Genomic DNA, 26,534 nt, shown 5'->3' with positions numbered 1-26,534 from the left:
ATTGTCACAGAACTTTTTGCTATATTGTTTATATGGAAATTGACCCTCGAAGAGATTAGGTGACAAGCCCATAGTCATACAGTGTGTAAGTACTTGAGCCAGAATTTGAACCTCAGCAATATGACTCTTGATCCCTTGTCAGGCACTATGCTATACTTAAAAAATATTTCATTTTACTAGGTAAAAATAAATGCAAATTAAAACAGTCCAATATTATCCAAATTATAGTATTTGACACTGGTGAATGAATATGCAGTTATTCAGATATCCTTACATTATGGGAGTGCAGCTTGCATAGTGGTTTTAGAAAACAATTTCATATTATATCACAAAAACTTTAAAACTTCATATGGTCTGACTCTGTCTTTCTTCTCCCACGAATTTATTCTAAAAAAACAATAAAACATACATAATTTTTTAAAGTCAGCAAGTGATTTCTTTTTTTTCAACGTTTATTTATTTTTGGGACAGAGAGAGACAGAGCATGAACGAGGGAGGGGCAGAGAGAGAGGGAGACACAGAATCGGAAACAGGCTCCAGGCTCCGAGCCATCAGCCCAGAGCCTGACGCGGGGCTCGAACTCATGGACCGCGAGATCGTGATCTGGCTGAAGTCGGACGCTTAACCGACTGCACCACCCAGGCGCCCCAAACATACATAAATTTTTGTCTCTTGAAACACTATTTTGAGAAAGAAAAATGGAGAAGGCAATATAAATGTTTAGCAATGAGGTAAATCATTAAATATGATAAATCCAAATCTTAAAATGCAGTATAGCCATAAAAAGTTTAAACCTTTTTGTTGTGATATGTAGATACTTCTAGAAAAGTAAACAAAAATTATAATTTAATTAATGATTTAAAAAAAAGATATCTATGTACCAATTATGTAGAATACAAAATGGACCAATCTTCCTTCTAGACTTCTGTGACCTACCTTCCTAATCACCATTTCCTTCCTGACCTTTTTTATCTTGATCCCCTTGCTGTCTAACTAGGAAAATTAGCTTGATTGTCCTTGTTTTTGAGCCCTAATAATTGGAATTTAATTTGTAGTTATTCTTTTTTATCTGTTTTTTCCAGTCACCATTAATCTATTCTATTGATGATGCAATTTGGGTTATTACAAAGTTTCAGGCTACTAAAAACAAAACAGTGCCTCTATAAAATTCATGAATTTTTGTCCTGGTGCATATGAGCACACAATTTTGTATCTGTATTTCTGTCTCCACCTATGACAATACATGGTCATAGGGTCTATGTATCTTCAACTAGGCTCTGTAGTAATGGTCTTTTTTCCAAAGTGACAGCAATAATTTATTCTGCAAGCAGGTTTGAAAGTTCGGTTGGCTTTCTTTTCTTTATTAATTTATAGATGTTCTTTATACATTTTCAAGGCAAGTCATTTTGGCTCTGTGTGTTGAAACATCTCCCAGGTGTAATTTGCCTTTCCACTCTCTTAATGGTGGTATTTGATTAAACATAGTTGTTCATGTTAATATACAATCTATCAATCTTTTGTTCCTTATGTTAAAAAATCTTTCCTTTCCCCATTGTCAGGAAAAAGTTTCTTAAATTGTTTTCTAAAAATTCTGTTATCTATCTGTGAATGACTATGCTGCAGTTTAAGTTGATTTTTAAGAATAATGTGAGGTAAGGATTCCAAATCATTTTTCCCTTATACCTACCGACTTGTCCCATGACCTCCATCAAAAAGATACTTTCCTTACTACTCTTTAGTGTCACCCTTTATAAATAAATTGCATTTTCAGTTTTGAATCATTGATCTATTTATCTATCATAATCTTAAACCAAATCCTATCCTTAACTTTACTGTAAACTAAATTCTAAGCCAAACATTAAATCTAGTCCTAACTGTAGTTCTACCCCAACCCAATACTAATCCTATAGTCCTAACCCTAACACTAAACCTAAATCCAGCAAACTAATAACCCTAATCTTTTAATATAACACTAATCCAAATGAAACCTAACCCAAGTTCTAACTCTGCATCTAAAGTGAACCCTCAAAGATAAGGATAAAGCATTCCAACCTAAATCTAACACTTACCTTAACCGTAAATGTCAACAATAAAACTAACCCTAACTTTCTGCTATTATCGAAACCTTCTTTGTGGTCCCGCATAAGGTCAGTTTTTATAAATGTCCCATGTAGATTGACAATAATATATATTTTGTGTTTGTTGGGTGCTGTATTCTGCACATGGTCAAGTTTAAATTGTTCACTTCTTCTCTTTTAATTTTATTGGTGTTTATTTGATTTTTCTATCTGAAAAAGATATGTTTAAATTGCCTATGCATGAGTTTTAGCCCTGCAGTGTCATTTAACCTATGTCTGGTAAAATTTTGCATATGCAGCCCTCTCTAATATTCAGTCCATGTGTGTGTGTGTGTGGGGGGTGTTGGAGGTAAGGCAATGCAGTAAAGGAAGGAAGAGTTGCTTACTCTCTTGAAATCATTGACTACTAGGTAAACAGTGTGGGCTTGTCAAATGAATGATGAGATTATGTGGAGCAAAGCTTGGTTATACATGACCACCCAGCCACTAGCCAACCACCAAACAGTAAGAGAGCCCAACAAATATCAGCAGAATTGTGTTTGTGAGTCATAGCTGACTGTATATTCACAAGGAAGCCCAGGGAAAGTCAACCCAAACTGATGATCAACCCAATCATGAGCAATGACAAGTGCTTATTGTTTTTAGCCACAGAATTTTGGGATGGCTTGTGATGCAGGACTAGTTAACTGATACAATATTCATATCCCAACAGGATTTTGTAGTATTTTAACACAGAACTCACAAATTTCATGGATGGGTGGTATCCTCACAAATGTATTTACATGTTCACATCTTCCTACCTAACAGTGTATGCATCAAAAAGGTTGGACTTTCACCAAATTCACCTTGAAAATTTAAGGCCATTTGAGCAACCACTGTAGAAAACAACCACACAATGAGTTAGGTCACTGCTACAATACCACCAATGCATCTCAAGGTGAAGGAGGTGAAGGAAAGATACTTCCCCTTGAACGCAGTTTCAAAACTCAGGGTTTACCTGAGTGTCATATTTTGATATTGCATGTTTTCTGGGGACTGATTTCCTTCCTTTTAAACTGATGAAATACTCCTACAAATCAGGAGCCATATGCCTTATTGTGTGGTAGTAAAATTTTAAAATATATGTTAATAAAAAACACTAAGAAAAAGAAAAAAAAGAAAGTTAAATATTTAATGTCACTTCTTACAGTTGTTTCCATTTCTTGGAAAAACTCCTAGCATAATAAATGAAGCAAACATTTCCATCATAAATACATTTATTATTTCCACATGGTGTGTATATGTGTAGTATGTGCAATTAGGTTTGCTTTCAAATTAGAAATGCTTTAAATCTCACACAAAGAGTCATTTCTCTTTCATCAAGGGGGCCTGTCAGCCTGGATTTTCTCACGGAGACTGGAGAGACCCAAAGGAATTCTACATCTGTGCTCCTTAGAGAATTAAAGTCATGTCTTTGGTACTTTCATAGCTTATTTTATTTTCTTTTATTTTTTAAACCATGAAGGAGTGTGTATCTGATTCAGTGTTCCATGTCTTGGCCCACCCGTCTTTCTTTCTATTTTACAAATTGCCTTAGTCCTTGAAGGATACTTCTCTTACTCCTGTGGTGTGTACCCACCTAGAATGTATTTGTCCAAGCTTCTTTTAAACACAGCATTGGTCAGCCTTACCAGGTTAAATGACATTGCCTGGTGTCCCTACCTGCCAGTGAGAAAATAGATCTAAGGATCATCACTCTGTAGCTACACTCTGGAGTTCAGGAACACTAGCTTTCAATTACAGAAGATGTTCAGATACTTGCTTGTGACCATGGATTTTAGTTCCTCAACTTAATTTTCTTCTCTGTCAAAGGAAATAATAATGCCTGCATGGCAAGATTAGTTAGAGAATTAAAGATAATATTTTTAAACTAATGGTAGAACTTCATAAAAAGTAATTGTTTTTATTAGCAATAATAGTGTTAGTGTAGGGAAACCTCTTTTTACAGTAAAATTTCAAAAAGACATAAAATGCCTAGGCTAAACTTTGAAATCTGTTACTTAGTAGGCTTAATGCTGCAGCTAAAGAAAGAAAGTACACTGTAAAGATGACAATACAGGGGTTCTGGAAAAAATTTACCATTCTAGAAATTCTCTCTTTAACATCTTTGCTAGGCTTTCACAAGATATGTCTGTCCTCCCCACTACTGCTTTTTTACCATCTATTTATTTTACAGTCACATGCTTCTATTGCTGTACTTAACTTGCCAATGTCATGAATGTTATACACATTGCCAAGTCCACTGGATTTGTTCTGTTTTCTCACCTAAACTCTCCTTATTAGACAATTACAGTTCCTGTACCTTTCCATCACATTCCGAAAATTCCAGTCGCAATTAGAAATCAGTCTCCAGTTCACTAGCCTTCAGTCCTAAGCACAATCCTCAGAAAGAAGTGATGGAAAGGAATATCTATATACCTTTGATATTTTTACTAGTGGGATTCCTTCTGAACATAAAAGGTGTATAGGTGAGGAGTCATATTTTTGTGTGTGTGAACTCTTGTGTGTACATTAATAAAATCTATCTTTTCTCTTGTGGAAGAAAGAAAGGAAAAAAAGAAAGTAAAGGTATGTGGGTAATGTAAAACCAAACCGAGAAATATCCACCATGACAATTTTGGTAAATGCCTTAATTTTACAAGTAAGGGAATTACATTAAAAAAATAAATTTTTGGGGGGTGCCTGGGTGGCTCAGTCGGTTGAGCATCCATCTTTGGCTTGGGTCATGATCTCATGTTTATGAGTTCGAGCCCTGTGTCAGGCTCTGTGCTGAGAGCTCAGAGCCTGGAGCCTGCTTTGGATTCTGTGTCTCCTTCTCTCTCTTCCCCCTCCCCACTTGTGCTCTGTCTCTCTCTGCCTACCAAAAATAAATAAAATGTAAAAAATAAATAAATAAGTAAATAAAAATAAATTTCTTTGGGATGCTGCCAAAAGAGAAGCCTTACCTGAAATAACCTTAATTGAGCTAAAGTATAGGCCCTGGGCCCAATTCCCATTACGTATAACTCTGGCAAGAGACTGGGGTTGATGTTTTAACCAAAGCATTTCCAGTTGATCACATTGGCACCCAGACAGATCTATCTTGTGTGGCAACCTGTGAGGTATTGGGACGGACCAGAGGTCAACTTTTCAAGACGAGCTTTATGAAAGTGTTACCTGAAGTGTAATAGTCCTGTGTCTATAAAAAATTGTTCTAGCATTGGTCAACTGGAAGCATGCACAGAAGCCTACTAGTGAATACAACTACCCTGCTTCTTAGGTAGTTGTGGTCATTGGCCAAAGTCTGATGGAAACAAAAAAATTCCTAAATATGAACATTTTCTTGCCAACTAAATATACCTGTAAAGGGAGAAAACTAAAACCATGTCTAGTGTTATGTCAGCTGTTGTATGATTTCGTTTTTAAGACTGTAGCTGAAGGCCATGGGTCTCATTAATTCTGATTATTTTCCTCATCTTTGGATATGGGAGTTGATGCTGAAACCTTTCCTGTTTCTGCAGGCAAGATAAGGCAGTTGTAACATCTTAGACATTGGCTCTGCTATGCTAAAGATCATGTTTGCCAGTGGAGGTGGTTTTTTCCCCCTTGGGAGTAATCTTGAACCAAAGTAGCATTCAGATTTATATAACAAAGAAGGAATACATTTCAAGAGAGCCAGAGCTCTGCCTTCAGGAAAGCAGAGTTTATTTCCATTTTGCAGATGGTATAGCTGAGGTTTAGAAAAGTGAGATATCTTAGCCAGGGTCCCCGATCAAATAAGTGATAGAAGATGGTTCCTTAAATCCAGTAGAATACACATATACCTTTCAACATGGCTTTTATCAGTCAGAATAGGCCGGGTTATATTGCAGTAACAAATAGCCCCAAATCCTAGTGGCTTATATCATTGAAGGTTTTCTCTTTCATGCCCTTACTACTTCATCCATTCTGCAAACTATAGGTTTGTTCTATGTGTCTTTATTCCAAGACACAGACTGATTAAGACACACCTTCCTGCATCATTTCTTGTTTTATTGTAGAAGGAAAAGAAGTGATGGAGAGTCATATATTGCTCTAATTGTCGATGTCTGGGATCCTGAACAAGTAAAATGGTTGTTGTTTAAGCCACTAAGTTTTGGTATGGTTTGTTATGCAGCAATTGATAAGTGATGCACAGGGAGAAAATAAAAGAAATAAAATTCACCTACATATCCTTCAACCTTCTGAGCACTGTTATATTTATTACTGAGTACTAGGGATTTTCTCCTGTTTCCAATGGGTAAAGGGCCTAAGCCAAGTTGAAGCAGCTCTACGTTTAGAGTGGCACAAGGTGGGCATCAATGCCAAATTCAGTGATTCTTATCCTGCTTTCCTTATTCTTGCAATGGCTTACAAAATATTCATGTTTATAAAATACTTACATGTACTGTTCTATTTGATAGCCACAGTATCCCAATAAAGTCAAATGTCTATTTATTTCCTTATGATGACAATAAAAAGAGGCTGCAGATCACTCTGGTGACTTGCCCAAGAGAGTAGGGTTAGTAAGGTTGAAAGAAATCCAGATGTTTAAAATCATTTTCCTTGGGCACCTGGGTGGCTCAGTTGGTTGAGCGATGCACTTAGACTCAGGTCGTGATCTCCCGGTTTGTGAGTTCAAGCCCCACGTCGGGCTCTGTGCTGACAGCTCAGAGCCTGGAGCCTGCTTCTGATTCTGTGTCTCCCTCTCTCTCTCTGCCCCTCCCCCACTCATGCTCTGTCTCTGTCTCAGAAATAAATAAACATTAAAAAAAAATCATTTTCCTTGGTGTATGTATTATTTCATGCCTACCCAGGTAGCCTATTTGGTGAATCTTTAGTGAGATTGAAAAAGGGAAAAACCAGAAATAAATTGATCTACTGATGGGTTAAAGGAATGAAGGCCAACTTCAAACAGAAACAAGAAGACTATAAATCATGTTGTATACTATTATTCAACCCTTAATCATGTATTTCCTAGTTAGTATCTACATATTGCTTCCTTGATTTTCCCTGTATTTTAAAGCCAAACAATGTGGATAATTTGCTGAACATGGGAGCTCACATTTACTTACATAACTACATCCTTTGCTACTTGATCTCAACTTTAAATTCCAATTCATTTATTTGTTTTATTTTATTTTATTTTATTTTATTTTATTTTATTTTATTTTATTATTTTTTAATTTTATTTATGTATATTTTAAATTGACATCCAAGTTAGCATATAGTGCAGCAATGATTTCAGGAGTACATTCCTTATGCCCCTTACCCATTTAGCCCATCCTGCCTCCCACAACCCCTCCTGTAACCCTCAGTTTGTTCTCCATATTTATGAGTCTCTTCTGTTTTGCCCCCCTCCCTGTTTATATTATTTTTGTCTCCCTTCTCCTATGTTCATCTGTTTTGTCTCTTAAAGTCCTCATATGAGTAAAGTCATATATTTGTCTTTCTCTGACTGATTTTACTTAGCATACTACCTCTAGTTCCATCCACATAGTGGCAAATAGCAAGATTTCATTCTTTTTGATTGCCCAGTAATACTCCATTTTATATATGTACCACATCTTCTATTTTATTTAAACAATTTTTTAATGTTTATTTTTGAGAGAGAGGGAGGCACAGAATCCAAAGCAGGTTCTAGACTCTGAGTTGTTAGCACAGAACCTGACTCCAGGCTCGAGCTCACAAACTGCAAGATCATGACCTGAGCTGAAGTCAGACACTTAACTGACTGAACCACCCAGGCGCCCCTGAAATCAATTTATAGAGAAAAAGGAACAGTTGGAAAATAAAGTCATGTCCTCACTTTCAGAGAGGTTGGAAGTCCCTTTTGGAGGTTCTAAAATACAATGAGCTTTAAACACTGAATGGTGAAAGTGGTATTTGAGTATCTTTGAAATGTCCTCAGTGTGTGTACTAAATTCTTTGACCTTTTGCAGCATAAAAAATGCTTAAGTGGGTGTCTGTGGGTGTAACTTGTCACTTACCCTTTCTGAGCCTCAGTGGCTTCATATGTAAAGTGAATATTAACTACCACCATGTCATGGAGTAGTCAGATGTGTAATGTATCCAGTAGAGTACCTGTCTTATAGAAAGCTCCAAACAGTGACTACTTTCATTATTACCACCCACCTTTTAAGGTAGATGCAGCAGATATTAAATTTATCATCTGTCCATAGTGGACAATAAAGCTGAACAGAGTTAATACATTTATTTAGTATTGTACAGGAAATTAGTGTCTGAGTCAGAGGTGGAGCCCTAGTCTCATCTTCTGTCTCCACCATTTTCCTGCTAAATCACGTGGTAATAATCCTGTAATGGTAAAAGACAAAAATGTCGGGGTGCCTGGGTGGCACAGTCGGTTAAGCATCCGACGTCAGCCAGGTCACGATCTCGCGGTCCGTGAGTTCGAGCCCCGCGTCGGGCTCTGGGCTGATGGCTCAGAGCCTGGAGCCTGTTTCTGATTCTGTGTCTCCCTCTCTCTCTGCCCCTCCCCCGTTCATGCTCTGTCTCTCTCTGTCCCAAAAATAAATAAACGTTGAAAAAAAAAAGACAAAAATATCTCAATTAATTCATCATTTACATATCTAACATTTATGGATCGCCTCTCTTTTGGAAAAGTATTGTCCTCGGCACTGGGGAAGCTCTGCAAATAAAATAGACAGTATTGCATAATGGACAGATGCATGGCTTTTAGAGACCAGAAGACTGGGCTCTGACTCCTTCTCCCTCTCATCAGCTCTCTGAATTTGAAAAAATTAACTTTCTCAAGCCTTAATTTCCTCATATTTAAAATAATAAATACATTTATTTCATATCACAGCTCTCTGAGACAGAATAATACAAGGTGTGTGAAATCATTGGAGGACTCACAAATCATATTTGTTAATAGTATCTTTTGTGCTTGCTGTTTATCCTGATCTCAAAGACGTTATTTTCTGGTAGGGGGTATAAGACTTTAATATTAAATGTATAATAAGAAAAAAAATGAATCCCTATGGATGGAACAGATGAAATACTGTGGGGAGTGAAGGGGAGGACATATTACTTCTAGCTGTGAAATCTGACCAAGGTTTTTTGGAGAAAATATTATATGAATGAGGCCCTAAAATACAGATGGATTTGATGGATTTGTTGCATGTGGAAACTTTCAATAGACTCTTTTTTCATAAAGAATTATGCTTCATATTGGGCATGAGTAGGTCTCTTTAAGAGGTATATATAATATTTTTGGTAAAGAGATGTTTGCAAATGGGTGAACTGAGACATCAAGAAGCTAAGAAATTGTTCACGGTTATGGAGAACAAATATCATTTGTCCTCTTGTGATCTGTTTTCTGACCCAACTTCTTCACTGAGCATTGACTCCAAAGAAGTATCTGTTGGCACAGGGAGTAATTCGATGCTACTTTTGCCTATTAGAGTATTGTAGGATCTTCAAAGATTGTAAAATCAGATACATGCTTAGAATCAGGTTCTGCCATCTATCATTGTGGAATCAAACACGCTATAAGTTAAGAGTGATATTTTCCTGAGTGGCCGGTGTAATTACTTTTGTTCCAGAAGCCAGCAGGGTGGGACCTGGATCACCCTTCACTCTCCAGCAAAGCCCCTGCTAACAAGTGAAACTAAATTGCTTCTCTTCCCTGTGTACATCTGGGTCCATTTGTGCAGGCCAAATAGATTAGCCTCTAATATCTTGAAACAGATGTTAGCAATTGGAATTGTCTTATGTGTGCAACATGTTCCATAAGTTGGTGGGGATATTCTGGGCTCCAGGGTGTGTAGAGACATCATTCTGGGTGGGGTTTTCCAAACAATCAGTGTGGGTGAGAGTGTTGCTGGCAAGGATTTGCTCTCCACCACACTTTACTCAGTAGGAGAGCTACATGGAGGAAAGTGCCAGGTGACTCCATAAGGATGAATGCCTTTGGAGCCTAACATGTACGTTAGTCAAGATCTGGTCAAGAAAACCAAAGACACGCTAGCTATTTTAACACAAAGTACTTAACATAGAAGATGTAGTGAGTAGGAAAAGCCAAAACTGGAAAATTAATATAACAGAGTAACTGCAGGAAGAACTATCACCCCTGGGGTTGGGGGAGAAAAGAGATGATACTGGTTGTACAATGGTGAAACCCAGATTTCTAAGATGCAGATGCCTCCTAACTGAAGCTGATACCCCAGAAACACAAATTAATGACCCTGCAGAACTGGTACTCAGAACTGTGTGTGGCTGGTACTGGAACCTGGAAGGGGCTGCACTGAGATTTTCCTGGGAGTGCAAGGAAAATGGGAACTGGAACCAACTGACTTAAATTTGCATTCCTGGGTCCCATTCTGGACCTACTGACTCAAAAATCTTAGAGTGGACATGTATATTTTTAAATAATCTTTTCAACTGCTGATTGACATTGTCAAAACAGGTGGGACTACTGTACCCTTACCCTCTTTCCCAAAGCATTTTAAGATGTTCCTAACTGATTTAATATGTCTATGAATTGTCTTTGGCTGTCCTGACCTTTCCAGAAATTGGTGGTATAGATACCTGAGCTATCGCCAGCCATAACTTTCTCAGTGGATATCAAATAGCCAGTTGCTAGATCTGTCTGGGTCATCTTGCCAACACTTTACTCCTAATGCTTGCATCAACCTGGTGAATTAGCCAAGTGGTAATAACTAATTATTCATTCACTCAGTGCCTATTATATGCCAAAAAATATGCTAGGAGCAAACATCCAACTTAAATAAAAACCAGTGTAGTCTTGGCCCCTGTGTAGCTTTCATCTATTAGGAGTGAGACATTTACAAGTAAACACATTAATTAATATGTGATTGTAAATCTAAGCAAATTTCATGAAGAAGCAAAATAGAATATAAAAGAGTATTATGGTGGATTGGTTGCAAAAATGACCTTAATTATTCTACTAACTCTAACTACACCACCTGCAACCTGACTTTGGAGCTCCTCCCAGTAAGAGATAGTCTGTTTCCTTGTCTCTTTGAATCTGAGCTGGCCTCTATGACTTGATTTACCTATTAGAATGTTGTGGCAGTGGCACTATGTCAGTTCTAAGATTAGGTCTCCCTCCTGGAAATACCTGCTACTACCATGTGAACAAGCTCAGGCTATCGTGCTGTAGGATAACTGACTATGTGAGCTGGGATGGTTTGTCTCACGTGAATGAGACCTTGTGGAGCAGAGGTGGCCTATCCCAGCTGAAGACCCTTGAGCAGCTGATCACAAATGCATAAATGTATGCAGCCAACACTGGAAGAACCACCCAGTTAAGCCCAAATCACTAATCTGATGCATCATGAGCAAAAAAGTGTTTTGTTTCTAAGTCATTAGGCAGGTTTTAAAGTGTTTTTTTATACAACAAAAGGAATTGATAGAAGTAATAAAACTAAGGGAAAATCTGTGCTTCAGGATTAATTATCATTCTGAATTATCTGATTCTGATTCTGTGTTTGGAGCCTCTGGACCTCTCATTGCTTAAAGCTGTTTTATAACTGTATGCTATACAGAACTGATTGTGGTGCAAATGATTCTTGTCTGTGGACATGCAAATAATGTATTTGCATGTATTTGTGTAGGAACAACCCTCTTCCCTGTGGAAAAGCTAGTTTTGAGCCCACTGCAACTTAATTTCAATATTCTTGAGCTAAAAAGTGTTTGTTTTGATTTGCATACTCTCTATTACAGCTTTATTACATAGTTTACCTAGCATATATGTTTATAATTTATATAGCATAAAGTTAATCCATTTCCAACTCAGTGAATATACAACTCAATTTTTTAATATGTGTATAGAGTTGTGTAATCATCAACAAAACCTACTTTTCATCACTTTAAAAAGAAGTCTTGTACCAATTAGCAGTCATTTGCCAGCTACTCTCCCACCCTCCCAACCTCCCAGGGCATTGGTCAGCATTAATGTACTTTTGATGTCCACAGATGTACTTACTCTAAACAATTTATATGAAGGGAATCATGCAGTATGTTTTTCTCTGACTTCCTGAATTTAGCATAATAGTTTAGCAAAATATTTTTTAAGAATTATCCATGTTGTAGCATGTATCAATACTTACTTTTTATGGATAAACAATATTCTATTATATCAATAAAACCACAGTTTATTTATCCGCTTATCAATTAATGGACATTTGGGCTATTTCCACTTTTTTTTTTTGGCTATTACAAATAATGCTATTGTGAGCATGAGTGTACAACATTTTCTGTGGACATATGTTCTCATTTCTCCGGAGTATATACTTAGGAGTAGAATTGCTAAGCCAAATGGTAAATGTATATTTGGCATTTGAAGGAGCTATTTGCCAACCTATTTTCCAGTGTACCTGCACCATTCTACATCCCCACACCAATGTATGTGGTGGGTTCCAATTTCACACATCCATGCCAACAATTGCAATTGTGTGTCTTTTTTATTATAGCCAACCTGGATGGGTATGAGATAGTATCTCACTGTGATTTTGATTTGCATTTTACTAATGATTAATGATATTGAACAACCTTTTATGTGCTTATTGGTCATTTTTATATCTTCTTAGGAGAACTATATATTAAATCCTTTGCACATTTTATAGTTGGATTATTTGTCATTTTATATTCAGGATACATGTCATTTTATATTCAGAAGATACATGATTTGCAATGACTTTCTCAAGACCATAGATTGTCTTTTCATTTCTTTTTGAAGTACAGAAGTGTTTAATTTTGATGAAACCCAGTTTATTTTTTCTTTTGTTACTTATGCTTTTTGTGTCATGTAAGAAACCATTGCCTAACCTAAGCTCACAAAGAGGCATTATTCTTGCAGTTTTATAGTTTTAGCTTACATTGTTACATTTTATAGCTTTACATTTTTATAGTTTTAACTTACATTTAAGTGTACAATCCACTTGATATATATATGTATCACACACATATATATACATATACACTTATATGTACACACACATATATGTACACACACATATATACATATACACTTATATATATACATATATACATATTAGTGTTTGTTTATTTTAAGAGAGAGTGCACATGCAAGTGAGTGGGGGAGGGGAGAGACAGAGAGAATCCCAAGCAGGCTCTGTGCTGTCAGCACAAAGCCCAATGTGGGGCTCAATCCCGTGAACTATGATATCATGACCTGAGCTGAAATCAAAAGTCAGACACTCAACCCACTGAGCCAGCCAGGCATCCCTTGAGCTATTTTTTTATGTTACGTGAGATAAGGGTCCAAATTCCTTCTTTTTTATGTAAATCTCCATTTGTCCCAGCATTTTGTTGAGAAGACTGTTCTTTCCTCATTGAACTGTCTGCTATGTTGTTGAAAATTGACTATAAATAATAGAGTTTATTTCTGGATTCTCAGTCCTATCCCATTGATCCATAATGCTATCTTCATGCTAGTCTTGATTCCACATTGTTTTGATTGCTATAGCTTTGTAGTAAGACTTGAAATTAGAAAGTGTGTCTTTCAACTTTCTTTTTCAAGATATATTTGTTCTAGGCCTCTTGCATTTCCATATGAATTTCAGGGTCAGCTTATCAACATTAGCAAAAGCACTGGCTGGGATTGTGATAGGGATTGTGTTGTAACTGTAGATCAATATAAGGATTGACCTGAGTTGTGAGATCTGCCTGTTCCCATTACTTAAACTGAGTTAAGTAGAGTCTTTACATGTGCTCATTAAAAATGTTTGAAAGTTACGCTTTTATATTTTCTTAAAAATTACTTTCAACAACAGACATTAAATTTTGGAGTGTTATAAGTGTCGGCCCTAGCCTCTCATCATTCCTTACTCTACACTCTTTTTCCTAAACACTGTAATTCACACCCACAGTTTCAATTAGCCTCAATCTACACATCACTGCCTCTCAGATTGTTTTCCCTCTATCTAAAACCTCATTGTCTACGCTCCAGACATAGGCTCTTAATTCTATCTGCCTACTCAACATCTCCACTTACATATCCCAAAGACACTTCTAACTCAACAGGATTGAGCTTGAATTCATTCCTTTACCTCCCTGGCCTAGGTCCTATTCTACCATTGATCGCTATGTCATTAAAGGAGAATATCTTCCATAAGTTTGCTCAAGCCAGATACCTGGGAATCACAGTTTACACCCCCTCCTTTCTGCCTCTTTTCCTACCAAATTCACCTTAGAAATATTCACACAACCAGTTCAGCCCTCTCCATTGCTACTGATACCCTTCCCAATGTAAGCTGCCATTATGTCTATCTTAGACTACTGCATTAGTCTTCTTTTTTTTTTAAATTTTTTTAATGTTTATTTATTTTTGAGACAGAGGGAGACAGAGTGCGAGTGGAGAGGGGAATAGAGAGAGGGAGACACAGAATCTGAAACAGGCTCCGGGCTCTGAGCTGTCAGCACAGAGCCCGATGCGGGGCTCGAACCCACAAACCGTGAGATCATGACCTGAGCCGAAGCCAGACGCTCAACCGACTGAGCCACCCAGGCGCCCCTACTGCAATAGTCGTCTAACTGGTTTTCTTATATCTACTGTGGCCACCATTCCTCTGTTCTCTTCACTGTAGGCAGATTTCAGATATCAAGTCTGATCATGTCAGTATTCTTAAAATCTGTAATGGCTTCTTGTATCTCTTGCATCTTATATCTCTTAGATAGAGGTCTGTCTCCTATAGTACAGGGCCATGTTTGGCTTGGCTCTTGCTTACCTTTATATCCTCTCTTATACTGCTTTCCCCTTCTACCAACTACCTGAACTTTTGTTCTTTTATTGGATATACAGTTGTCCCTTTTGCATCTTCTTTTCCCTCTACATGAACCATAGACTATCCAGATTTCCATCTACTTATGTTCTGTGTATCTTTTAGATATTTGGTAATTTTTACAAAAAGGGATTCTGATTTCTGAGCCAGGCAAAGTTTTGTGATATGGTTTTTTTTGTGTGATATTTTTACAGAACAATGTCACTTTCCTTAGGGCATCTGTTAATGTTTATACCACTTATTTAAGTGAGAATTTGATTATTACCCATATTCTTACTAGATTAAAGTCTTCACTAAATCAGAGACCCTATATATATATTTGTTAACCTTGTGTAATGGCCAGGCATCTTTCTCTTACAAAGAAGACATGAAACCAACTTCTGTTGAAAAGAAAAAAGGAGAATTAGGAGGAGAAGGGACAGAAAGAGAAGAGAAGGGAGGAAAGGAGAGGAGAAAAAAAAGAAAACAAAAAGAAAAAAATTTTGAAGTAATATAATTGAAAAGTTTGGAGGTTCAAGTCTCAGTTCCAATTAGGTCAGGATTCATGTACACAAATGGTGGTTTCTCCTTATCTTTTGGCTCAGCTTTCTTCAACAAGCACTTCATTTTCAGAAAATCTCCCACCATGTTTTAGAAAGATGGCTAGCAACAGTCCAGGCTCAAATTCTGGACTACCACTTTTTCTAACTGAAAATGTGTCTTTGTTCTAATAGTTCCAGGGGAAGCTCCCAGTCTGATTCTCAGTGGCATGGATTGGATCACATCCACTCCTGAACAGATTACTGTGGCCAGGGATGCTTGATTGATTCCAGAACAAAAGGATAGGATCAGGCTTACTTAAACCATATGAGCAAGAATTTAGGAAAGGGCACTCCTCAAGGGAAGGAAAAGAAGAAGGAAAATAAATGCTGAATAGAAAAAGCATGAGTAACTCTTTAATACTTAGTGCATAGTGTCTGGCATATAATTCTTGACCAATAAATATTAGCAGAATGAATGAAGTAAATCAGACACAGTTGATGTCAGGAGAGCAAGTGATGAAATAGGATGCTTGGAGTAGATTGATGGAATGAATGAATTTGGCTTTGAACCCTGTTTCTATCATTTACTGCCTGGGTAACCATAAGCAAAATCCTTTAACACCTTGATCTTTAGTTTTTTTCGTCTGTTCACTATGACAATCCTTAATAACCAGGAGTCTTATGAGACAAATGTACTAATAAGTATGAAGTGCCTATCAGTGTCAGTTCTTCTCTCTCCATTCTTTGGAGGCCACAGTCTGGATCTGGAACACAACTGTCCCAATTTTTTTCTGATGACTACTGAGCATCTGCCAATCATACAGGAAAAAAAAGAGGAAAGAGGACTAAATTTAAGAAAAAATGGAAATGGTGGTTATGAGTCAGATGAGGTTGACAGATATTCTACAAGCCCTCTTTTCTACACCAACCAATAGAACCTTGAGCCAATAATATCCTTTCTATTCAATTCACACCCAGTTCTCAGGGAGTTGTAGCTCAGAGTTAGTACAATGAACTTGGCTGTATTGTTCTGTGCTATTTCCTCCTGTCTTCGCCTGAAACCACATTTCAATCAATTGCTAATGTCAGTGTGGGAGTCATAATCCTGCTTTAGCACTGCTGCAAGTTACCACATCTCCGTGGGTCAGGGAAGGGAGTTTGTCTAAGGGAGTATACCTGAAAGCCAGACAAAGCTTTCTGTTTTCTCCCAGACAGTGAACTATAGCGAGATCCAGCCCAGTCAATCTCATAAAATACCTTCCTTCTTGCCAGGGAAGAGGTTAACTCTATAGCTACCGCTTCCAGGTTGTGAACCTTTGAAAATTAATGTACCCCCAATTCTGTCTAACTTGTCTTTACAGACCATAGGAATCTTGCCTAAAATCCACAGCCTATTACAGACATATCTAAAACTTAATTGACGTTTTGTGTGTGAATTTTCAGGCCGTGTCAAGCATAGAATACCTTTATGCTATGTTATCAGATATATCACTGTGCAAATAGTGGCATGATAAAGAACTCAGAGAAGAAACATCCACGGTATTTGGAGACAGGACAAGCAATGATCTGATTCCCCAGTGACGTGGGATTATCATCTGTATGAGGTGTGTCACAGTGCCTTAGCCTAGTCAGTATAATATCATGTGCTTGTCAGTTAGCTTCAGCTTTAACTCAAGTCATAGTTCTCGTCATCAAAAATGCACAATCCAGGGTGACCAGTGGCATTACTTAGTGCCATACTACAGGAACAGCTGCCATAATCACCTCTTGTTCCTGCCTTGATCATGGTTTTTCTAGTTAATGTACTGAATTTGACAAATATTGGTGAAAATGAGTGTGATGAATGCCAGAAATGGGCAAAGTTAAAGGATACAATTTTTTTAGAGACATTTCCCAGTAATACATAAATGGTGAATTAGAATTCAGTTAGTACAAATTCCTCTTAACCAGTTCCTATGTGATGCTATGTTTAGCTGTTGATTTAAGGGGACAGTTGGTTACCTGAGCCCAGCTCCAAAAGGAATGCTGTGTCTACTTTAAGTGAAATGTCCTGCAAGGAGTAGTCAAGACAAATGTAACATCACTGAATTTATAGTCAGGTTTTTTGCTAAATTAATAACCAGATATGTGGTAGACTTTGGTTGGAGACTTGATTTCATTAATACCTGGCAGTGATGCTGGGGGAAAGTAACTAACTCCTACTTACCTCAAACTGCTTTTAGTGGCTGTGCCATGATCTCCCCCCAAGAGAACATAAAGTAGGGCATAGTTAATTTAGTTTGGTTAATAACACATAATTTAAAAAAAATATCTTTGGTCAGTTTTCATCAGATTATATCAGCCATTCCTGAGCCTTAAAATATTACTTCAGTAGTATAGATGGCCTGGATATGATAATTATAATTTGATAAGCAATTGACATTTGTTCAAAGCTGTATAGATCACAAGAGTAGAGTACTTTGTTCACATACACGTTATCAGACAATAAATAAAGGTGATATCTTTTAATAATGGACATATTTATTCTCCCCATAGCACACAATGTTCAAGTGTTAAAATGGCAGGATGTAGGTATCAGGTGGGAGAGGTGCAAGGATGTGTAAGGCCAAGAGACTTTTTTTCAAGTCTCTTCTTGTGTCACATTTGCTAACATCTCATTGGATAGAGTAAGTCACATGGTTGTTGAGTCAAGAGTCAGAGTGAGAAAGTTCTATGAAGTCCTTTCTGCTGGCTGGGGAATGCCAGTGTAACCTCACAGCCACAGAAGGTATGGCTCCAATATGGAAACAGTCTGGGCCTTGAGTTACCAAGGGGGGAGGAGAGACAGCCTCCTGGCTGACAGCCTCCTGAATGCTCCCCAAACTTCATCAAATTGTTATGAAGAAAGTAGTAACCTGTTACTGTAGTAGGTCTATGAGATCTCTTTTTTATGATTGTGTTGTTTGTTTGTAAACCCCACATAGCCAGGCTTATTTTGACATACACATAAATCATAACATTCCTCCCTTGAATTTCTCTTTTAGGTAGCTTCATAGTATATTCTCTAGTCTCTAGAGTGTGTATGTGTTTACTTTTGCTCAGTAAATCTACATCTTGTAGAAAAATCATAAGACTCACAGTCAGAAAACATGTGCAGGAGTCATAGGTCTACTACCTAATATGCTATGTGATGTAAGCTATTTAGCTTTTTTAAGAAATTTCTTCTTCTAGAAGGTTGAGGCAATAGCATCTATTTTGTGTGGTTACTATGAGGCTATGAGAAGCATATGTGATAATAGCTATTAATTTTTCTCTTAGACTATGAAGTATGCAAATACTAATTTTTATTAGTATTTGTTTGGAACTTGCCAAATCAAATGAGGAATAAACACGAAGTTGTTATAATTCTGGAGACACATCCCTCATATTTTCCCAATTCAAACTTACTGGATTTGAACAACAGTTTTGCATCCAAGATTCTGGGTTTTTCATGTTCACAGACAGAAATTCCTATGTTAAGTAATCATCCCTTCCAGGCAAAGTCCAAAGTTTTCCTTCCTGGGGTTTGCAGGTTCTTTCAGATGGAGGCTACATTTCTACCTTATCCCCAGCCACCCCATCACTGACTTCCTCTGTATTCCTGCCATCCTGAACTTCCCAGGGTTCAGAGACCTATGTCTCTGCATAGCTTCCCCTAGGACTGGAATCTTCTCACTTCCTTGCCAGGCCACCTGTACTTCCCCATGCCAGTGAGGCAAACTGCTCCCCAACACCAAAATCTGGCTTCCAACTTTGTGTTTTTGGGAAAGCCTCTGCTGCCTCTCCACCCACCCTCCAGGCGGAGTTAGTCATTCTCTTCCTGAGCTGGAACAGAGCCTTATACATTCTTCTTATAATATTTCATTTATTTTGTTTACAAGTCTGTCTCCCCAACAAGATGCTGAGCTTTCTGGAACAAGTCTGTGTTATTCATCTCCACCCTTAGCACCTAGCCCAGTGCCTGGAACATTAACAAAGGCATTTGGGTCCCCAGATAGATTCCTCTGAATTTTCTATGCTGTATGCAGAGAACTGGTAGATTAGATTTACTGAAAATAACCTCTTTCTTCTTTGAGGGTTTTGATGAACATTTGAAATTCTAGGATAGCCATAATATAGAGAAAATATATTTCCCCCAAATAGAGTTTCCCCCTCCAGATTGGTGATAAGTCCTAGCATTGAGCCAGTGGTTCTCAAATTCTAGGAGCATCTAAATTACATGGGAGAACTTGATAAAAATATTGGGCTGAGATCCCTACCCCAGACCTAAGAAATTACAGTTTTTGAGGGTAATCCCAGGCACCTGAATTTCCACAGACTTCCCCAAGTGATTCTGATGCGTATCATTTTTAAAAACCATTGCACTAGGCCAATCTGACTTATAAATTGCTGGTTCCAATTGCTTCAAATGTTTCCTGTTGTCAAAAGGAACAGAAACAAAAGCATCCATTCAGAGGGCTAGGTGTGTTCTCCCCACCTGGCCACAGGTGCCTAGGCTCTCCCTGGAGAAGTACTGTCGCCTTTCTTATCGCTCAGCCGCCTTTGATCAGGAGCTTCTTCATTCTGGCTCATTCTTCACTTCAAAGCTGGAAACCTGATCAGCTCCACTTTCTTTCCTTCACCCAGGGTCCAGGCGGCCCCACAGGTGGGCTGGTCACTTGGGAAGTCTGTACAGCCAGCCTTCAGCATTCTGTTAGAGACCAAAGGCCAGTCTTTTGTGTAGCACTCCTGTCTGATTCTCCCCCTACACAACTGGTGCCAAAGAGAAACTGGGAGAGGAAATAGGACCTTGTTCTAAGCCTCCCGCCGTGGGTGTGGAATAACCACACTTAGGGCACAGTTTTAGGAACAGTTTTGCAGTGTTCAATCTCCTAATCCCTGAGGCAAGTCTTCCTGAGTGAAAGAGCAAAGGTTCTTTGTAGAAAAGAATCACTTGGGGCCTCCAGAATAAATCTTCTTTTATCTGAGCCACTAAAATTAGCTCCCAAGAGAAACTTTACATAAGGGAAGATGATTGATGATTTGGCTTTATGAATATAGGAGCAGTGTTCAGTTTCCTTGGTAAATTTCTGAATATCAGAAGAGTAGCGTGTTCTAGTGTAAGATACTGTCTTCAACACAGACTATCAATCCATGACCTCCAAATTCCCTCTTACCCCAAGTGCCCACGGGGTGAAACAAACCTTACTTTTAAATGAGTACAAATAAATTGTAAGGTCATTTAACAAAAAACAGCTTCATTGAGATACACTTTCCATATCATAAAATTTACCTATTTAAAGTGTACACCTCAATGGTTTTTAGTATATTTCCCAACTTATCCAATGATCACCACAATCGAAGTTTGGAACATTCTCATCACCTAAAAATCTCATGCCCATCAGCAGTCACTCCACATCTTCCTCTTTTGGCACAGCCCTGGGCAACTCGAGTATACTTTCTACCTCCATAGGTTTTCTTATTTTGGACATTTTATATAAGTGGAATCAACAGTATGTTGTCTTGGGTGACTGGCTTCTTTCACTTAGGATAATGTTTCCAAGTCTCATCCATGTTGTAGCATTTATCAATGCTTTATTCCTTTTTGTAGCTAAATAATATTCCATTTTGTGAATATGCCACATTTGTTGAGCCATTCATTCATTGATGCATATTTGCATTGTTTCTATTTTTTTACTATTATGAATAATGCCACTATGACTATCTGTATCAGAGTTTTTATGTGTACTGATGTTTAAATTTCATTGCTAGGAATGGAAGTGCTGGGTCATATAGTAATTCTGTAATTAATATTTTGAGAAGGTAGCAACTTGTTTTCCAAAGTGGCTACACCATTTTATAATCTCACCAGCAATGTATGAGGGTTCCACTTTGTCTATATCCATACTAAAACTTGTTGTCTTTTTAATTGTAGCCATCCTAGTGGGTGTACGTTGGTATCGCATGGTAGTTTTGATTTGAAACACATTAATAACTAATGATGTTGAGCATCCTTTCAAATTCTTATTGACCACTTGTATATCTCTGAAGAAATGTCTATTAAAATCCTTTCCCATTTTTTAGTTGGCTTATTTGCCTTTCCATTATTGAGTTGTTAGAGTTTTTTATATATTATGTATACAATGACCTTATCAAAGGTATCATTTTCGTATATTTTCTCCAACTATGGATTCTTCCCCTTTCTTGATGGTATCATTTGAACAAAAAGCTTTTAGTTTTAATAAAGTTCAATTTATCTGGTTTTTGTGTTTTTGGTATTCTATTTCAGAAGCTATTTCCTATTCAAAGTCACAAATTTATTTTATATTTTCTTCTAAGAGTTAAAAATTTTTAAACCCTTAAATTTAAATTTGTGATACATTTTAATTTCTTTTTTTTTTTTTAGTATGATGTGAGGTAGGAGTCCAAATTAACTCTTTTGCATGTTGTCCTAGCTGGATTTGCTTAAAAGTTGTTCCTTCCTCATTTTCCTGACATTTCTTTTCAATAATCAATTGACCATAAACTTTAAAATTCACTTTTGGGCTCTTAGGTATGTTCTGTTTAGGTCTATACTTAGGCTAGTACTATTTAGTTTTTATTGCAGTGGCATACTAAGATTTGAAATTGGGAAGTGTGAGTCTTACAACCTTGTTTTTCTTTTTCTTTCGAGATTATTTTGCTATTCCAGGTACTTTGCATTCCCATATGAATTTGAAGTTCACTTTAGCAAAACCTTTTTCTTTAAAAAGCCAGTTGGGATTCTGATAGAGTTTGTATTAAATTTGTAAATCAGTTTGGGGGAGCATTGCCACCTGAACAATATTAAGTCTTCCAATCCTTAAACGTGGAACATTTTTTGATTTAGTTAGATATTCTTTAATTTGTTTCAACAATGTTTTGTAATTTTCAGTGTATAAATCTTGCACTTTTGTTTAATTATTTTTGTGCTACTTTAAAGGAATTATTTTTTTGCATTTTTTTAATTGTTCATTGGTATTGCATATAATTTGTTTTATATTAATCTTGTATCACGAAGCCTTGCTAAACTCAGTTATCAGTTCTAATAATTTTTGCTGGATTCCTTAGGATATTTTATATATAAAATCATGTAATATGAAAATATAATTAATTTTACTTTCCATCTGGATGTCTTTTTTTTTTTCTTACCTGATTGCCCTGACTACTTCTATTCAGAAGTAATGAGAGCAGACATCCTTCTCTTATTCCTGATCTTAAGGAGAAAGTATTAAATCTTTCATTATTAAGTATTATGTTAGCTTGTGTGTTAGTCAGAGATGCCCTTTATCAGATGGAGAAAGTTCCCTTCCATTATTAGTTTGTTGAGCATTTTCATCATGAAAGAGTGTTAGATATTGTCCAATGCTTCTTCTCCATCTGAGATGATCATGTGTTTTTTGCCCTTTATTTTATAATATTGTATCAAATTGTCTGATTTATTAGATGTTAAATCAGACTTCTATTCCTGGCATAAATCCAGTTGGTCATTATACAGTTCTTTTTATTTGTTGCTGGTTTCAGCTTGCTTATAAGTTTATGGAAATTTTTGTGTCTATATTCATAAGAGATGTTAGTCTGTAGTTTTGTATTGTTTTTGTCTGGTTTTGGTGTCAGGGCAATGGTGACATTAAAGGATGAGCTGGAAAGTGTCACCTGCTTCTACTTTTTGCAAGAGTTTGTGAAGGATTGGTGTTAATTCTTTAAATGTTTGATAGAATTCACTAGTGAGAGTATCTGTGTCTGAGCTTTTTCTTTGTGGGAAATTTGAAATTACTAATTCAGTCTCTTTACTTGTAGGTATATACAGATTATTTATTTCTTCTGGAGTAAGTTATTGTATTGTATGTCTTTCCAGGGAACCATTCATTTCATCTGCTAACTTGTTAGCGTACAGTTTGTTTATAGTATTCTCTTACAATTCTTACTTCTGTAGGTCTGTAGTGATGTCCCTCTTTCATTCTGATTTTTGTAATTTGAGTCTTTTTCTGTCTTGGTCAGCCTACCTAAAGTTTTGTAGACTTTGTTGATCTTTAAAAAAAACACCCTTTGGCTTCTGTTGATTTTTTTCTTATTTTTTATTGTTTTCTTTTTATATCTCTAATCTATTATTTTCTTCCTTCTGCCTACTTTGAATAGAATTTGCTCTTCCTTTTTTTAGTTTAAGACAGAAGTTTTCATTATTGATTTGAGATCTTTCTTCTTTTAAAATGTAGATTTAGGGGCACTTGGGTGGCTCAGTCAGTTGAGGAACCCACTTTGGCTCAGGTCATGATCTTGTGGTCCCTGAGTTGGAGCCCTGTGTCAGGCTTTGTGCTGACAACTCAGAGCCTGGAGCCTGCTTCGGATTCGGTGTCCTCTTCTCTCTCTGCCCACCCCTAGGCTTGTGCTCTCTCTCTCTCTGTATCTCAGAAATAAATAAGTGTTTAAAAAATTTAAAAAAAATAAAATGTAGATTTTTCCAGTTATAAATTTTCTTTTCTGCACTACTTTAGCTGTATCCTATACATTTCAGTATGTTTTGTTTTACTTTCACTTATTCCAGAGTATTTTCTAACTTTGCTTGTGATTTCTTTTTTGTACCATTGATGATTTAGGACTGTTTTGTTTAATTTCTACATATTTGGGAATTTCCCAAGTTTCTTTGTGTACTAACTTCTAATTTCATAACATTTTAGTCAGGAAACATATTTTGTATGATTTCAAATCTTTTAAATTTTTTGAGATTTGTTTTACGGCCTAACATATGGTCTATTCTGGTGAATGTTCCACGTGCACTTAAACGGAATGTGTATTGTGTTGTTGCTCCGTCCTAGACCTAATGAATCAGAATATTTGGGAGTTGCAGGAATTTTTAACAGTCCCTCCAGGTGATTCTGATTCATGTTCAAGTTTGAGATCCACTGATTTTGACTCGGTGATTGTTTGCCTTGCCCATCTTTTCCTGAGAGGTAATTAGAAGATTCACATGTAGACTCTCCGAAATTCGTTGCATTTTTCTGACCCTGGGCTTAAGTGAGTCTTCCAACTGCATATTCCCAGTTCTACAGTGTTGGCCTATTTGGGATCCTTAACCTTGAACTTTGTACCCCTGCTGGTCCAGGAGGCCTTTCAACCAGGTTCCTTGGGCAAGGTTCTGATGCAATGCTTAGTTCTTTTAAGAACTACTAAGGATCTACTCCTTTTATTCCCACATGATAGCTGGGCCTGGCTCTGAATGCAGTAATTACTTGGAATCTTAGCATTGATCCCCTGTACCCCACACCCCTGCCCACCTTGCATCACTGCCTTCATACTTTAATAAATTATTTCCATTGCCTGGGACCTCTCTTAGTCTAACCTGACCCATAATAATGGATCTTCTTAGTTTTTGTCACTTATCCAAATGGATCTCCATTACACAATGCCTCTCTTTTCACAGCCCTTCAAACTGTTTATCTAGGACTATGGTCTAGACTCAGCAGATGCCCTGCATATCTGCATCCATATCCTCTTGCAGAGTCCCTATATGATCTTGGATTCTCTTCACTACGACTCAACATGGGAAATAAAGTTTCACTATCATCTTACTGTATCAGATTTTATTTTAACAAGATCCTGGGTGATCCATGTGTATGTTAAAGTTCAAGAAGCAATGCCCCTATGGAAGTAAAGATGATATGGGGACTTCACAGACACTACGGTACAGTGCACTCAGGTGACTTACCCAATACCTCACAGTGAGGGGACTGGAAGAGCATACATAGAATCTAGAAATTTAGAGTTTGCTTCTTTTCTTACCACCCATATGGTTTTGACTCACCTAGTCAAACTTATTTTTTATTTTTTATCTTGGTCTTCCCACTCATAAACCCACAATCACAGAGGAGAACCCATTATTTTAGGGAAATACAGTACTTACATAGGCATATTTTCCAGAGGGAAAAATATGGGAAAGTATCCCTCAGTAGATTATCTTAGAACCCAATTTAATGAAAACCATAGTTGGTTCTGTGGACCTCTAACACCCAGAGGATTTCATTACTACTATGATGACCCTGGTTTAATTTACCTTGTTCTCTAAATCCTCTGTCTTCTAATTGCTGGTCGGGACAAAGAGACATCTTTTCCACCATAAGGAGAGATAAAACAGGGTGGACAGTAATGTATGGTAGCTTTTGTGTTGAGCTAGCTTTTGCTTGTGAACCATGATGAATGACAGGTGCAATTTCATGCTGAAAACTGGGTTGAATGCTCCAAGCTCAGTATCCATCTGAATACCTATAATTATAGAACTTCAGGTACTTAATATTATGGGAAACAGTGGGTTTACAAAACTCAATATGAGCACATTTAAAAATAGTTCAGTAGTTTTAAGAAATTATTTCACAATTATTCAAAATAATTCACAATTTCATATTTCATATTGGCATTACAGATTCTTAATTTTTCCTAATCCAAATAACAAAATATCTTGAAATTTGGAATTCCCAGAGATTAAAAAAAAACTGGTAGACAGTGTTCTTCCCATTAGGCTAGGCATTTACTAACCACATTATTTGAGCTATACCTGTTCTGTATATCCAAACATTAGAAAATTTTATAACATAATTTTTTCTGTCCAATGACCAGAAATTTCCAAAGTCTAAATTTTGTTCCAAGACTGTTTTCTGGTATTATAGCTGTTATAATTAACATGTTTATTTGAATAACCATTAAAAGTAGACATCAGGTCACAGACATACAGTGAGATTGAAAGATAGGATTTAGGTGGTAGCGAAACTCCAGGAAGCAGTAGAGGTAGAATTATAGAATGAATCTTTAGAGATTTAAGGTGATATTACTCCATGTAACTTTATATATTGTATAACATAACTCCAAGTTCTGAGCCTAGAGACTCCCAGAATGTTTTGATGGAGCTTAAACTAAATTGCAGCTAAAGATGCTTGGGTGAAGGCATCTCTGTCCCTCTCTCCTTTCTCAAATCAACGTCAAAAAATAATGATAATGATAATAATGATAATAATAAACTACATTTACAAAGAAATCAGAAGACAGGAAAATCCCAGACCACAATCTAGGACAGGAGGGTTGGATGCAAGGAAGAATGCAAGGAA

This window comes from Prionailurus bengalensis, chromosome A3 (genome assembly GCF_016509475.1).
Source record: "Prionailurus bengalensis isolate Pbe53 chromosome A3, Fcat_Pben_1.1_paternal_pri, whole genome shotgun sequence".
Lineage (NCBI taxonomy): Eukaryota > Metazoa > Chordata > Mammalia > Carnivora > Felidae > Prionailurus > Prionailurus bengalensis.
The sequence above is the reverse complement of the archived record's forward strand: the minus strand, read 5'-3'. Positions refer to the sequence as shown.